Consider the following 10928-nt stretch of genomic DNA (forward strand, 5'->3'; position numbering starts at 1 on the left):
CACTCCTACTACTCTAATTGCAATGCTACATGTGAACTTGAAATCAGTAAGTGCAGAGTATATAAGCAAGCCTTCCATAAGCACAACCTACTTCCCAAGGAATGTTCCGGGGCTGTAGCCGTGGTGCAGAGGGGGAAACTGGAGACAATTCCCTCAATTTGAAGCTTCCAAGTTTGTAACATTTTACTTTACAAAAATATAAGAGGAAATATGCGTGCAGATAATATTCTACCTAATTGTTCATTAAGTAAACTGGTTTCCCCTTTCCAGTGTTCTTGCCAATCAGTGCAAAGGCAGCAAGAAGACTGACAAGCAATAGGACACTTGGCCCTTTTTTGTTTTTGTTTTAAACATTACAATATTTCACAAATATGAGCAACAGAAATCTCACATTAATCCCTACAACTTGCTACCATATTAGTAATGTTATAGGACTGTGGGATTGGGATGGATGACGTTGGTCCCCTTCAGACAAACCTGTTTCTGGAAGTTGGGGTCTACAGTAGAAGAAACCTGCTGTACTGGTAAATCCAGTTTCTTTAGGTTAGTGGGCTGTCAAGTGCCCCATTAACATGCGTCAGGTTTGGCCAAGAGAACATACGTTGCCATAGTAACAAGGGTAGACCTCCCCACTCACCTGGCTGAGGCAGGAGGTAGCTTACTCTCTGTGCTTAATCCAAGGCTATGGCTTTGGGGAGTCCCCTAGAATCTAATGGAGAAGCAAGATCTGTTGGTGTGTTAATGCTGTGAGCCCCTCCATCTTATGCTCAGGTTGTGTATATGTGTAAATAAACCATATATCATAAAGACATCACAGTCTCTGCTGACCTTTCATTCCAAAGAAACCAAACCCTGGGTAAGCACAGGAATCCCTGGAAGTCTCACACCACTTGGAGATTGGGGTGTGTGCAACAGTAATATGTGGGGTGATTATCAAGGACATTTCTTTTTCCTCATTTGCAGCATTTCCCAATACTGTCTCCACCCTTGCTTGTGCACAGAATAATCATCAGAAAGATCCAAAACTGTGGAAGTGCCCAATAGTGAAGTCTTCCCCTGCGTTAAAATGATCCCATCCCCAAGTATACAACAGCAGAACTGAACACATTCAGAGTGAACAAGAAAATCTGTATTAGGTAGAAAGGAAAATGGAAAGGAAGGAGCAGATTAGTTAAGGTAAATGTACTGAGAGTATGTAATGAAAACTAAAACCACACGAGATAATTTTAGACCTGGTGTGAAATACAACTGCTTTCAGAACAATGTAGTTTATACATACTATACAACATCTGACATAAGCTCTTAGGGCATAATGTGGAGCATTTTTTATTTTTATTGATTTCCACAGAAATATTTAAGCATTTTCCTAACTCTCCCATTGAAATCAATTGACTTTGGCTTAGCCATAATGAAGAGTAAGCTCATTCCTTCCAAAAAGCATAAAAGAATGAAAGATGCACATTAGAAACTATTCTTATGTATGATACATTTGTTTCCCTACGTACCGAACTAAACTTTGGCACAGAAAGTACTGGGAGAAATGACGGAGAAGGAATAACACTACACTGCTATGTTAAATATTGCAGTACAGTTTTGAATGAGCCTTTCCACACACAACCTCTTTGATTTAATTACAACTTTCTTTCAAGAAATCATTCTCAATTTGCAGTCCTAAAGATTGCCCCACTCCTCCCATTAATGTCCTGCCCAAAGTCAAAGGACTCGGTCTCAGACACATCTGTGGTTTTTTTCTCTTTTTATTAAAGTTATAGATACATCAAAAGCAGGGTGTCTTGTGAACCTAACTATGCTTTCTAGGAACTTTTGCCCTGAACTAACACTGACTAACCATGTCTTTGCAGCTGTAAGACGTTGACTCAGCAGCTGTGTTCCCTCCTGAGTCCCCTTAAGTAGGCTTGGATCGCACGCACACATGCAGGCTTCTCTTCAGCTCAATCTGCTGAATTTCCCGCTTTGAACGCCTCTGAGTGCGGGATGAATGTGGTTTGACCTCAGCTTCTGTCTCCAACAGAGGGGGGTCGCTAACTGACAGTTTGAGTGGGGGAAGCTGGGCAGCACTCGGCTGAAAAACATCTGATGTGCAAGGTTTAATCTCTGGTGGTGGTAGTGGTGGCCCCCATAGGGGGGTCAGGAGCTGAGCGGGCTGAGCTGTCCAAGATGGGGGCTGGGGTGCCCTGTGAGTCCATCCCACTAACTGCCCCCTCCCAGGTTCCCAGTCCAAGTCCTCATCCTCTGTTTGACTCTTGTTTATGTGCCCCCTCCCTGTTTGGCTCTCGACATCATCCCCCCCTCCATGCCAATTCTCCCCTCGGGGGGCTTGGGCTTATCTGGATAAGCTTCATGGAACTCTCTCACCAAATCCAGAGCATGGACATCTGTTGCCACTTCCCAGGATCTTTCCTCTGGACTGAACCCCCTCTGATGAATCAGAAACTGCAGCCTTCCTCAACGCCGACGGGAGTTGAGGATCTGCTCCACTTTGTACTCCTCTTGACCATCGACCACAACTGGTGGGGGTGGAGCTTCAGGTGCTCGGTGGGGGTCTGGTGGCTTCTCTGGGGTGTGCAGGAATCGGTAGGATACTGGGTGAATCTTTAAGGAGGCGGGTAAGCGTAACGTGACAGGGGTTGATTTGGGCTTCTATTTCGATGGGTCCCAGCCTTTACTCCTCTAGCTTGTGGCATGGAACCTGTGTCAGCAAATAATGAGTGGAGAGCCACACTTTGTCATTTACTTGTGTTTTAGGTCCCGACTGGTGATGCTGATCTGCTACTCTTTTGTAGTCAGCTTTAGCCCTAGCTAATTGTTCTTGTAGCAGCTGCTGCATGGCTTGCAACTCCTGCATAAACTCTGCCACTGCTGGGATGGCTGGATTTATTTATTTATTTATTTATTTATTTATTTATTTATTTATTTATTTATTTATTTTATTAGATTTCTATACCGCCCGACTAGCATTAGCTCTCTGGGCGGTGAACAACAGAATATAAAAATACAAAACATCTCAGATCTCATAATAAATACAGCATAAACATATATAAAACAAAAAATCAAAAACAATTACAACAAAATTAAAACTCAAACAAGTTACATATTAAAACGCCATAGCAAAGAGGCAAGTCTTAACCTGGCGCCGAAAGGAGAACAATGTTGGTGCCATACGCACCTCTTCGGGGAGACTGTTCCACAGTTCGGGGGCCACCACTGAGAAGGCCCTAGATCTTGTCACCATCTTCCGAGCCTCCCTATGAGACGGAACTCAGATTAGGGCTGGGGGTGGCATAGGTGCATGGATGATAGCCGAAATTAGCAAAAAATGGTGTCTGCTGAGTGGATGCATGTACCGAATTGTTGTAAGCGAATTTAGCTTGGGGCAGTAAGGAGACCCAGTTGTCTTGCTGGTAATTCACATAACAGAGGAGGTACTGCTCTAGGACTGCATTCACTTTTTCCATTTGCTCATCTGTCTGGGGGTGGTGCACAGATGACATCCTCAACTCTCTCGGTAACAGCTGCCACAAGGCATGCCAGAGTCACACCATGAACTGGGTCCCCCAATCCGAGACCAAGCTGGTAGGGAGTCCATGTAGCCGGAGAATGTGTACAACTGGGCTGTCTCCTTCATGGATGGCAAACTGATGCAAGGGATGAAATGAGCCATTTTACTAAAGGCATCCACGACCACCAAAATAGTTGTCTTCCCCTGGGAAGCGGGTAGATCCATTATAAAGTCCAGAGTCACCATTTGCCATGGCCCTTCGGGCATGGGGAGTAGCTCCAGCAATCCAGGGGGTTGCCCTGGGCATGTTTAGCCCTCATGCAGATGGGACAGGTTTGTATATATCTTTCCATGTCATGACCTGCAGTCCCGCATGACTGTCTGTAACATTTTAAACACTCTAAAATGCCCTGTGGTTGGGGAGTCATGGCATTTATGGAGGACCTTGGCTCAAATCTCTCCTGGAGGCACATACAGGGCGTCGTAGTGGTAGAGCATCCCTTCCCTCTGAGAGAAGTGTGGTGCACAGTCCTTGGAAGACTGCTCCAGCTATCACACCTACTCTTGGGCAAAAGGGTCTTGCTCCTGAGCATGTCATAGCTCCTCAAACCATGGATCAGGGCAAGATGCTGCCAACTCTGGCTCGGATATGGAGTGCTTGTGACCTGAGGGAGTTCTGGCTCCTGAAATCAGGTCCACAGCACAGTCATGAGGTCAGTGGGGTGGCAACTGGTTGGCATTCTGCTTGTCAAAGACGTCTCAGAAGCCCTGGCATTTCACAGGCAGAGATGCATCCTAGGGTGGGAGTGCTGTTGCCAGTGTCGCTGGGGCAACTGTCTTGGGTGGCCGGCAATGCTGCTCAGTGTGGTACAAGCTGAAGGTCACTGTTGCCTTTTCCCAGGAGATGAGGGGGCCATGTTGTTTCAGCCAGGCCATTCCAAGTACCACTGGGAACAGAAGTAGGGTGGCTAGATAGAATGACATCCTCTCCACATGTCCTGGTATGTCCACTTGCAGCTCAGTTGTGGCCTGAGTGACTGTACCTGACTTCAGGGGTTGCCCATCTATAGTTTCCACTGACAGAGGCACTTCAAGCTTGACAGTCGGCAACCCGTGTTTCTGGGCAAAGCCCAAGTCCATAAAGTTACTGGAGGCACCTGAATAAACCATGGCAAAGACAGACGTTTTGACCCATAAGCAACCCTAGGCGGACCGCTAGAAACAAGGTGGGCTTTGGTGGGATGGGCTGACTTTGAGGTCACTGGCTTTTGGTTGTTCCCAACTCATGGACCTCTATGAGAGCTGGGAGTTAGAGCTTTCCTGCATCTGCACCTTTTCCAATTTGGAGGGGCACGCCTTGGCTAGGTGCCCTGCCTTCCTGCTATATAGACACAGCCCCTTTTTGACATTTCTCTTTCTCTGCTTCCGTCAGACGTGGCTGCGCCCCCCTATCTGCATGGGCTGCTCCCTCGGTGGCATCAAGGTTCCCATGCTGGGGGGAATGTGGGTGTGGGGGAGTGGTATGGGAGGCAAGGATGTCTCAGCTTTGCACTCTTTGTGGTGATCTTCAAGCTGGCTGTCTATCTGTAAGCACAAATGTACCAGTTCTGGGAAAGTGCTCAGCTGTGGGGCTCGTGCCAACTCATCCAGGACCTCCACACTGAGCCCACTGTGCTACAAATACATTAAACCAAAGATGTTAAAGTCTGTTTCCTGGGCAAGGATTCAAAAGGTGTTAATATAAGTCCTAACCAAGTTTTTCCCCTGCTGCAGGTTTCCCAGTTGGCGGGACACGGTTTCTCTCCGCTGGGGGTCTCGAAAGATCTCAGCTATGGCATCAACAAAGGGGGTATACTGGGATAAGATGGTGTCATTTTGGAACAGCAACAGGGTGGCCCACTGGGCAGCTTCTCCCTCCAAGAGACTGATGATGAATGCCACCTTCACATCATCATTGGGGAATTCTAACTGCCGCACTCGTATGTAAAGCTTGCACTAGGCTATGAACGTGGAGAGTGCTCTATTCTCCCTCCGTAGCAGGCGGGCATTCCCATTTGATTCAGGGTGCTGGCACAGGCAGGAAGGGTTCTTGTGCTTGCTGAGTGGGTATCCCCTGGGCCACTAGTTGAGTCATTTAGAGGTACAAGGTCTGATTCTTGGTTCTTAGAGAGTGTGTTCAGGGTTGTTAAAACAAAAAGGGATTGCGAAGAGCTCCAAAAAGACCTCTCCAAACTGAGTGAATGGGCAGAAAAATGGCAAATGCAATTCAATATAAACAAGTGTAAAATTATGCATATTGGAGCAAAAAATCTGAATTTCACATATACGCTCATGGGGTCTGAACTGGCGGTGACCGACCAGGAGAGAGACCTCGGGATTGTAGTGGACAGCACGATGAAAATGTCGACCCAGTGTGCGGCAGCTGTGAAAAAGGCAAATTCCATGCTAGCGATAATTAGGAAAGGTATTGAAAATAAAACAGTCGATATCATAATGCCATTGTATAAATCTATGGTGCGGCCGCGTTTGAATACTGTGTACAGTTCTGGTCGCCTCATCTCAAAAAGGATATTATAGAGTTGGAAAAGGTTCAGAAGAGGGCAACCAGAATGATCAAGGGGATGGAGCGACTCCCTTACGAGGAAAGGTTGCAGCATTTGGGGCTTTTTAGTTTAGAGAAAAGGCGGGTCAGAGGAGACATGATAGAAGTGTATAAAATTATGCATGGCCTTGAGAAAGTGGATAGAGAAAAGTTCTTCTCCCTCTCTCATAATACTAGAACTCGTGGACATTCAAAGAAGCTGAATGTTGGAAGATTCAGGACAGACAAAAGGAAGTACTTCTTGACTCAGCGCATAGTTAAACTATGGAATTTGCTCCCACAAGATGCAGTAATGGCCACCAGCTTGGATGGCTTTAAAAGAAGATTAGACAAATTCATGGAGGACAGGGCTATCAATGGCTACTAGCCATGATGGCTGTGCTCTGCCACCCTAGTCAGAGGCAGCATGCTTCTGAAAACCAGTTGCCGGAAGCCTCAGGAGGGGAGAGTGTTCTTGCACTCGGGTCCTGCTTGCGGGCTTCCCCCAGGCACCTGGTTGGCCACTGTGAGAACAGGATGCTGGACTAGATGGGCCACTGGCCTGATCCAGCAGGCTCTTCTTATGTTCTTATGTGTTTCTGTTTGAAGGCTCTGAACTTTGGTTATCAGGATTTCCACAGCTCCCTGTAGGTCCTCCCTGGCTCCACCACTCACTTCCATTCTTACTGTCATGGGGGTGTTGGATGGAGGAGGTTGTGGCTGAGTCAAACTGTCCTGTCTGAAGTCGAAGGACTCAGTCTCAGATACATCTGTGGTTTTTTCTCTTTTTATTAAAGTTATAGATACATCAAAAGCAGTGCGCCTCATGAACCTAACTACGCTTTCTAGGAACTTTTGTCCTGAACTAACACTTACTGAGCATGTCTCCACGGCTCTAAGATGTTGACTCAGCAACTGGGTCCCCCCCCCATGTCCCCTTAAGTGGGCTGGGATCATGCATGCGCACACACAGGCTCCTCCTCAGCTCAGTCTGTTGGGTTCCACTTTGAATGCCTCCGAGTGCAGGTTTGACCTCAGCTTCTGTCTCCAACGGAGGGGGGCCACTAACTGACAGTTTGGGTGGGGGAAGCTGGGCAGCGCTCGGCTGGGAAATGTCTGATGTGCAAGGTTGAATATCTGGCGGCAGCACTTCCACAGGGGGGTCAAGAGCTATGGGGGCTGGGGCATCCTATGACTCTATCCCGCTGTCTGCCTGCTCCCCAGGTTCCCAGTCCAAGTCCTCCTCCTTTGTTTTGCTCTTGTCTATCCATCCATCCCTGCTTGGCTCACAGCAGTTAACAAGAAATCACCATTAACTACATGGGACTTATTGCCAAGTTAACATGCGCAGACTGCAGCCTAATAATATGGCTTACTAATAAGCCAAATCAGCGATGAAACCTGTTTTTATTGCCCTTTTGTGCTTCATTATTTCTGTGTAGTACAATGTATGCTAAAAAGTTAACACACACATATATACAAACTATCCTGTTTGCAAGAATCATCTGTCTTCCTATTCGGTGTGTATGCATTTCACAAACTAAGTAAAAGTAAGCTACAAATATATATGGCATGCTCCAGCCGAAGCTAACTTCAGTGGCAGAGTTAAGTGCATGCTTAGTTCTCCTTTATGAAAATTAACATGAATTTAAAATATCCAGTTTTAAAGTATTCACAAGGTGGATTTTGTGCATGTTGTTTCTGCTAGTCAATCATTTGTTTTTCTTTCATAAAGGATTGAAGTTGTATTGCATTTCATCATATTGAGGAACTCTGTCACCTTATCCTTTAACATATTGAAAAATCTGTTGAGCCAGCAATGTCATCTATATTATTTACTACTTATTTCCACTCATTATCCTAAAATGAATGCATTGAGACTGGGCAATGTGCTATCTCATTAAGAGATGTAAAAGACAAAGGCCCTTTTACTGCTGCTCATCATATCCCATGGAAACTACATTTAAGCCACTCTGAGTTTTCTTACTTATAAAGAAAAAAACAGGAAATAGACTTTAAAAAAAAAAAAACTAAGCAAATATTAAGAAAACAGATATGTTTACACTCATTTAAGAATACTCTTATTTCAATCTTTCCAGTTTTTGCTCTAATTTAGTATTAGGAAGAATCAGAAGGTATGTTCCACTCAGTGTTAAAAGTGCAGAAGGTTGCAGTCTAACAGAAAGATAGGAAACTGCCTTACACTAAGTTAGACCATTGGTCCACCCACCTCAGTATTATCTACACAAAGAATAATCAGCGTGGTACCCATGGGCCCAGTGGTGCCCTTGAGGTCTTTTCATGGTGCCCACAAAGCCTCTAAGGACCACCCACTACCCCCTATGTTATGAGGTGATGAGGATGGTTACTTTTTTCTCTTTCGTAAAGTGTACAGAGCTGAAGGAGGAAGTTGGAAGCATGGTGCGGTTTCCTTCCTCCTCTTTCAGCTCTATGTGCTTTTCAAGGCTTAGATTAATTCTTCTGGATCTGCTTTTTACAAAGTTCCCTTGGCAAATCAAACTGTGTGTGCACACACTCTCCTGTCTGTCAGAGGAGGAGTCATTCAGCGGAGGTGGGAAAGAAGGTACCAAAGAGGTAGTGCCCATGGCAGAACCTTAAAAATCCAAATGTGCCCACGAGCCTGACTGGTAGTAGTTCTCCATGGTTTGAGACAGGGACCTCTTCAAGACCTACCCAGAAATAGCTAGGATTGAACTTAGTCAATGTGTTCTACTTTTACATGCATTCTACCTTCCCTTGAGCACCCATATCTGGAAGCAAGCCCCCTTGAAAAAGCATATACAGGATTGGATCACATGTCCATCGATTTAAATGGGAGTGCTAAGCTTGTCTCAACTCTCCCAATGAAAGGAATATAAAAGTGCTCAATTTTGGTTAGGTAGCACTTTTTAAAAGTAAGGTATGGTCTAGCCAAAGTTAAGCACTTAAGCAGTATGATCTTAAGCATATTGATTCAGAAATAAGTCCTATTGATTAACTAAATGGGCTCATTTCCTGGTAAGAGATGTTTAGGAATGCAGCCTTAACATGTTTAATTCTGTCCCACTGCAATTAATGGGACCAAAAAGTGCTTTAACATTGCATTGTACCAATACATATATTATGACTAATGGGTACAAGGTGACCTGTTAGAGTCCACATTAAAAAAACACCTTCCACAGTAAATTAGTTACACCATGGCACACTTTTTATTTACACGATTAGATTGATGGGATGGGGTAAAAGACCCATATCTTCCAGTACTTTCAGAGGCTGTTCTTATAATCAATGCTACTGGGTTTCTTTTTCCTTTTTAATTTCTATGGAATGTTCTCAAAAATCAGTAACACAGCCTGAATTCAGAGATCCATTCAACATTTCCAGAACAGTGGTAAAGTCCATACTTTTACCACTCTTCAACCAACTTTCAAACACCTCTAAAGAACAGGTGAGACAAGAAATAACTTAAGTGAGTGTTAAAAGATTGTGTGCATATCCTTTTCGCTGGGTATCCACTTTTTTCCCAACTTCTTGCCTGCCAAGTCATATTATTTCTCTTGGAGGGGGATGATATGAATTTAACTTTCTGCAGTGTTCTGGAGGCAATCCTTACACCTGTTGATCATTCTGTTCCCACAGCAGAAGACTGCATAGCACGTTTACTCACAATAAACTAAGTTTGTCAGGATTTTTGCATACTGTTGCCTTTTTAGTCAATTGGTGACATCTGATTTCCGGCCAGACTCCCGTTTCTCTTTCTCTTGAGCTTGACTGATGGAAAAACTGAATAAGGATTTCTAGATCTGTCCCTTCAGAGGGAGAAACTCAGAACCTTCCCAGTACCTACCCAGCACAGTCGTCTTCCTTTCGTGTTTTAAATCTTAAAAGAGTTTGAAACCATTCTTACTCCTGAGAAAAAGCCTTCTCCAATTCCATTCATCTTTTGTTTCTTTATGCAGCCCAAACAACACTTTTTTAAAAAAAAAAAGACTCCTCCCCTCACAGATGGCAAACTAAATAAGCAACGTCCTACCCCCTTTGCCCATTGTGTCTCCCTGCCCCCTCGGGCATTTGGCGACGTTTGAAGGCGGACAAAGCAGCGTCCTTTTCTCACCTCAATCAGCCCAACAACTTCGGGCAGCTCCAAAGTCTGTCCTACAGCTACAGAGTCCCAATGAGGCTACCGACGACGAGACGTCTTCTGAGGCGGGAGTATTCCTCTCCTCTTTGCTTTGGCGCCAAGCAGTCCCCCCACCCCGACCTTTTAAAGCCACAGCAGACACGCACCTGGCCTCCCTTCAAGTGGCTCCAGGAGAAACTTGGTTCTTCTTCGCCCTTCGCCGCTGTGTGGTGGAGACAACCGGGTGGTTTGAAGAGGAAGCAAAAGGCGCAGCGGAGCTCCTTCGACAGCCGCAGAAGCGGCAGCTGGGGAGGAGGGAGCGCGCGGGCGGGAGGAGGCGACTACGCTGGGCAGTCGTACACTTTATTCCTTGGTAGTCGGGTGTGTCTGTTTGTGTGTAGGGGTGCGTGCGTGTGTGTAGGAGGGGTATCTTTCGCTCAAACTTTCTAATAAAAGATAAATATAAAACCTACAAAGCAAGTCAGAATGAAGCTAGGAGTGGAGCCCAGTCCAGAGGGAAATGGAACCAGATAAGATTTTTGTCCATTTTGTGTACTCAATATTATCTACTGTGGCAGCGGCTCTCCAGGGTCTAAGCTAGAGGTATTTCACATAACCTCTCCTATTTTATCCGGAAATGAAAGCCTAGGATCGTCAACTGAGCTGTGGTCCCTTCAGTGCCAGACTATTGAGACTTCAGTGCATAG

At 45.4% G+C, this 10928-nt stretch overlaps 1 protein-coding gene across 2 annotated transcripts in view; it reads right to left on the reverse strand.

The window, feature by feature from the left end:
• Window positions 1-10536, reverse strand: part of ADGRG2 (adhesion G protein-coupled receptor G2) — a 113026-nt gene extending 102490 nt beyond the window's left edge. Inside the window, exon 1 of one of the 2 annotated variants that reach the window (XM_061627253.1) lies at window positions 10389-10536. The gene's annotated coding sequence lies outside the window, so the exon portion shown is untranslated. Of the gene's footprint in view, window positions 1-10215 lie in introns of both variants that reach the window. The other variant, XM_061627250.1, reaches the window with a different exon arrangement.
• Window positions 10537-10928: the final 392 nt, after the last annotated feature.

This window comes from Rhineura floridana, chromosome 5 (genome assembly GCF_030035675.1).
Source record: "Rhineura floridana isolate rRhiFlo1 chromosome 5, rRhiFlo1.hap2, whole genome shotgun sequence".
NCBI lineage: Eukaryota > Metazoa > Chordata > Lepidosauria > Squamata > Rhineuridae > Rhineura > Rhineura floridana.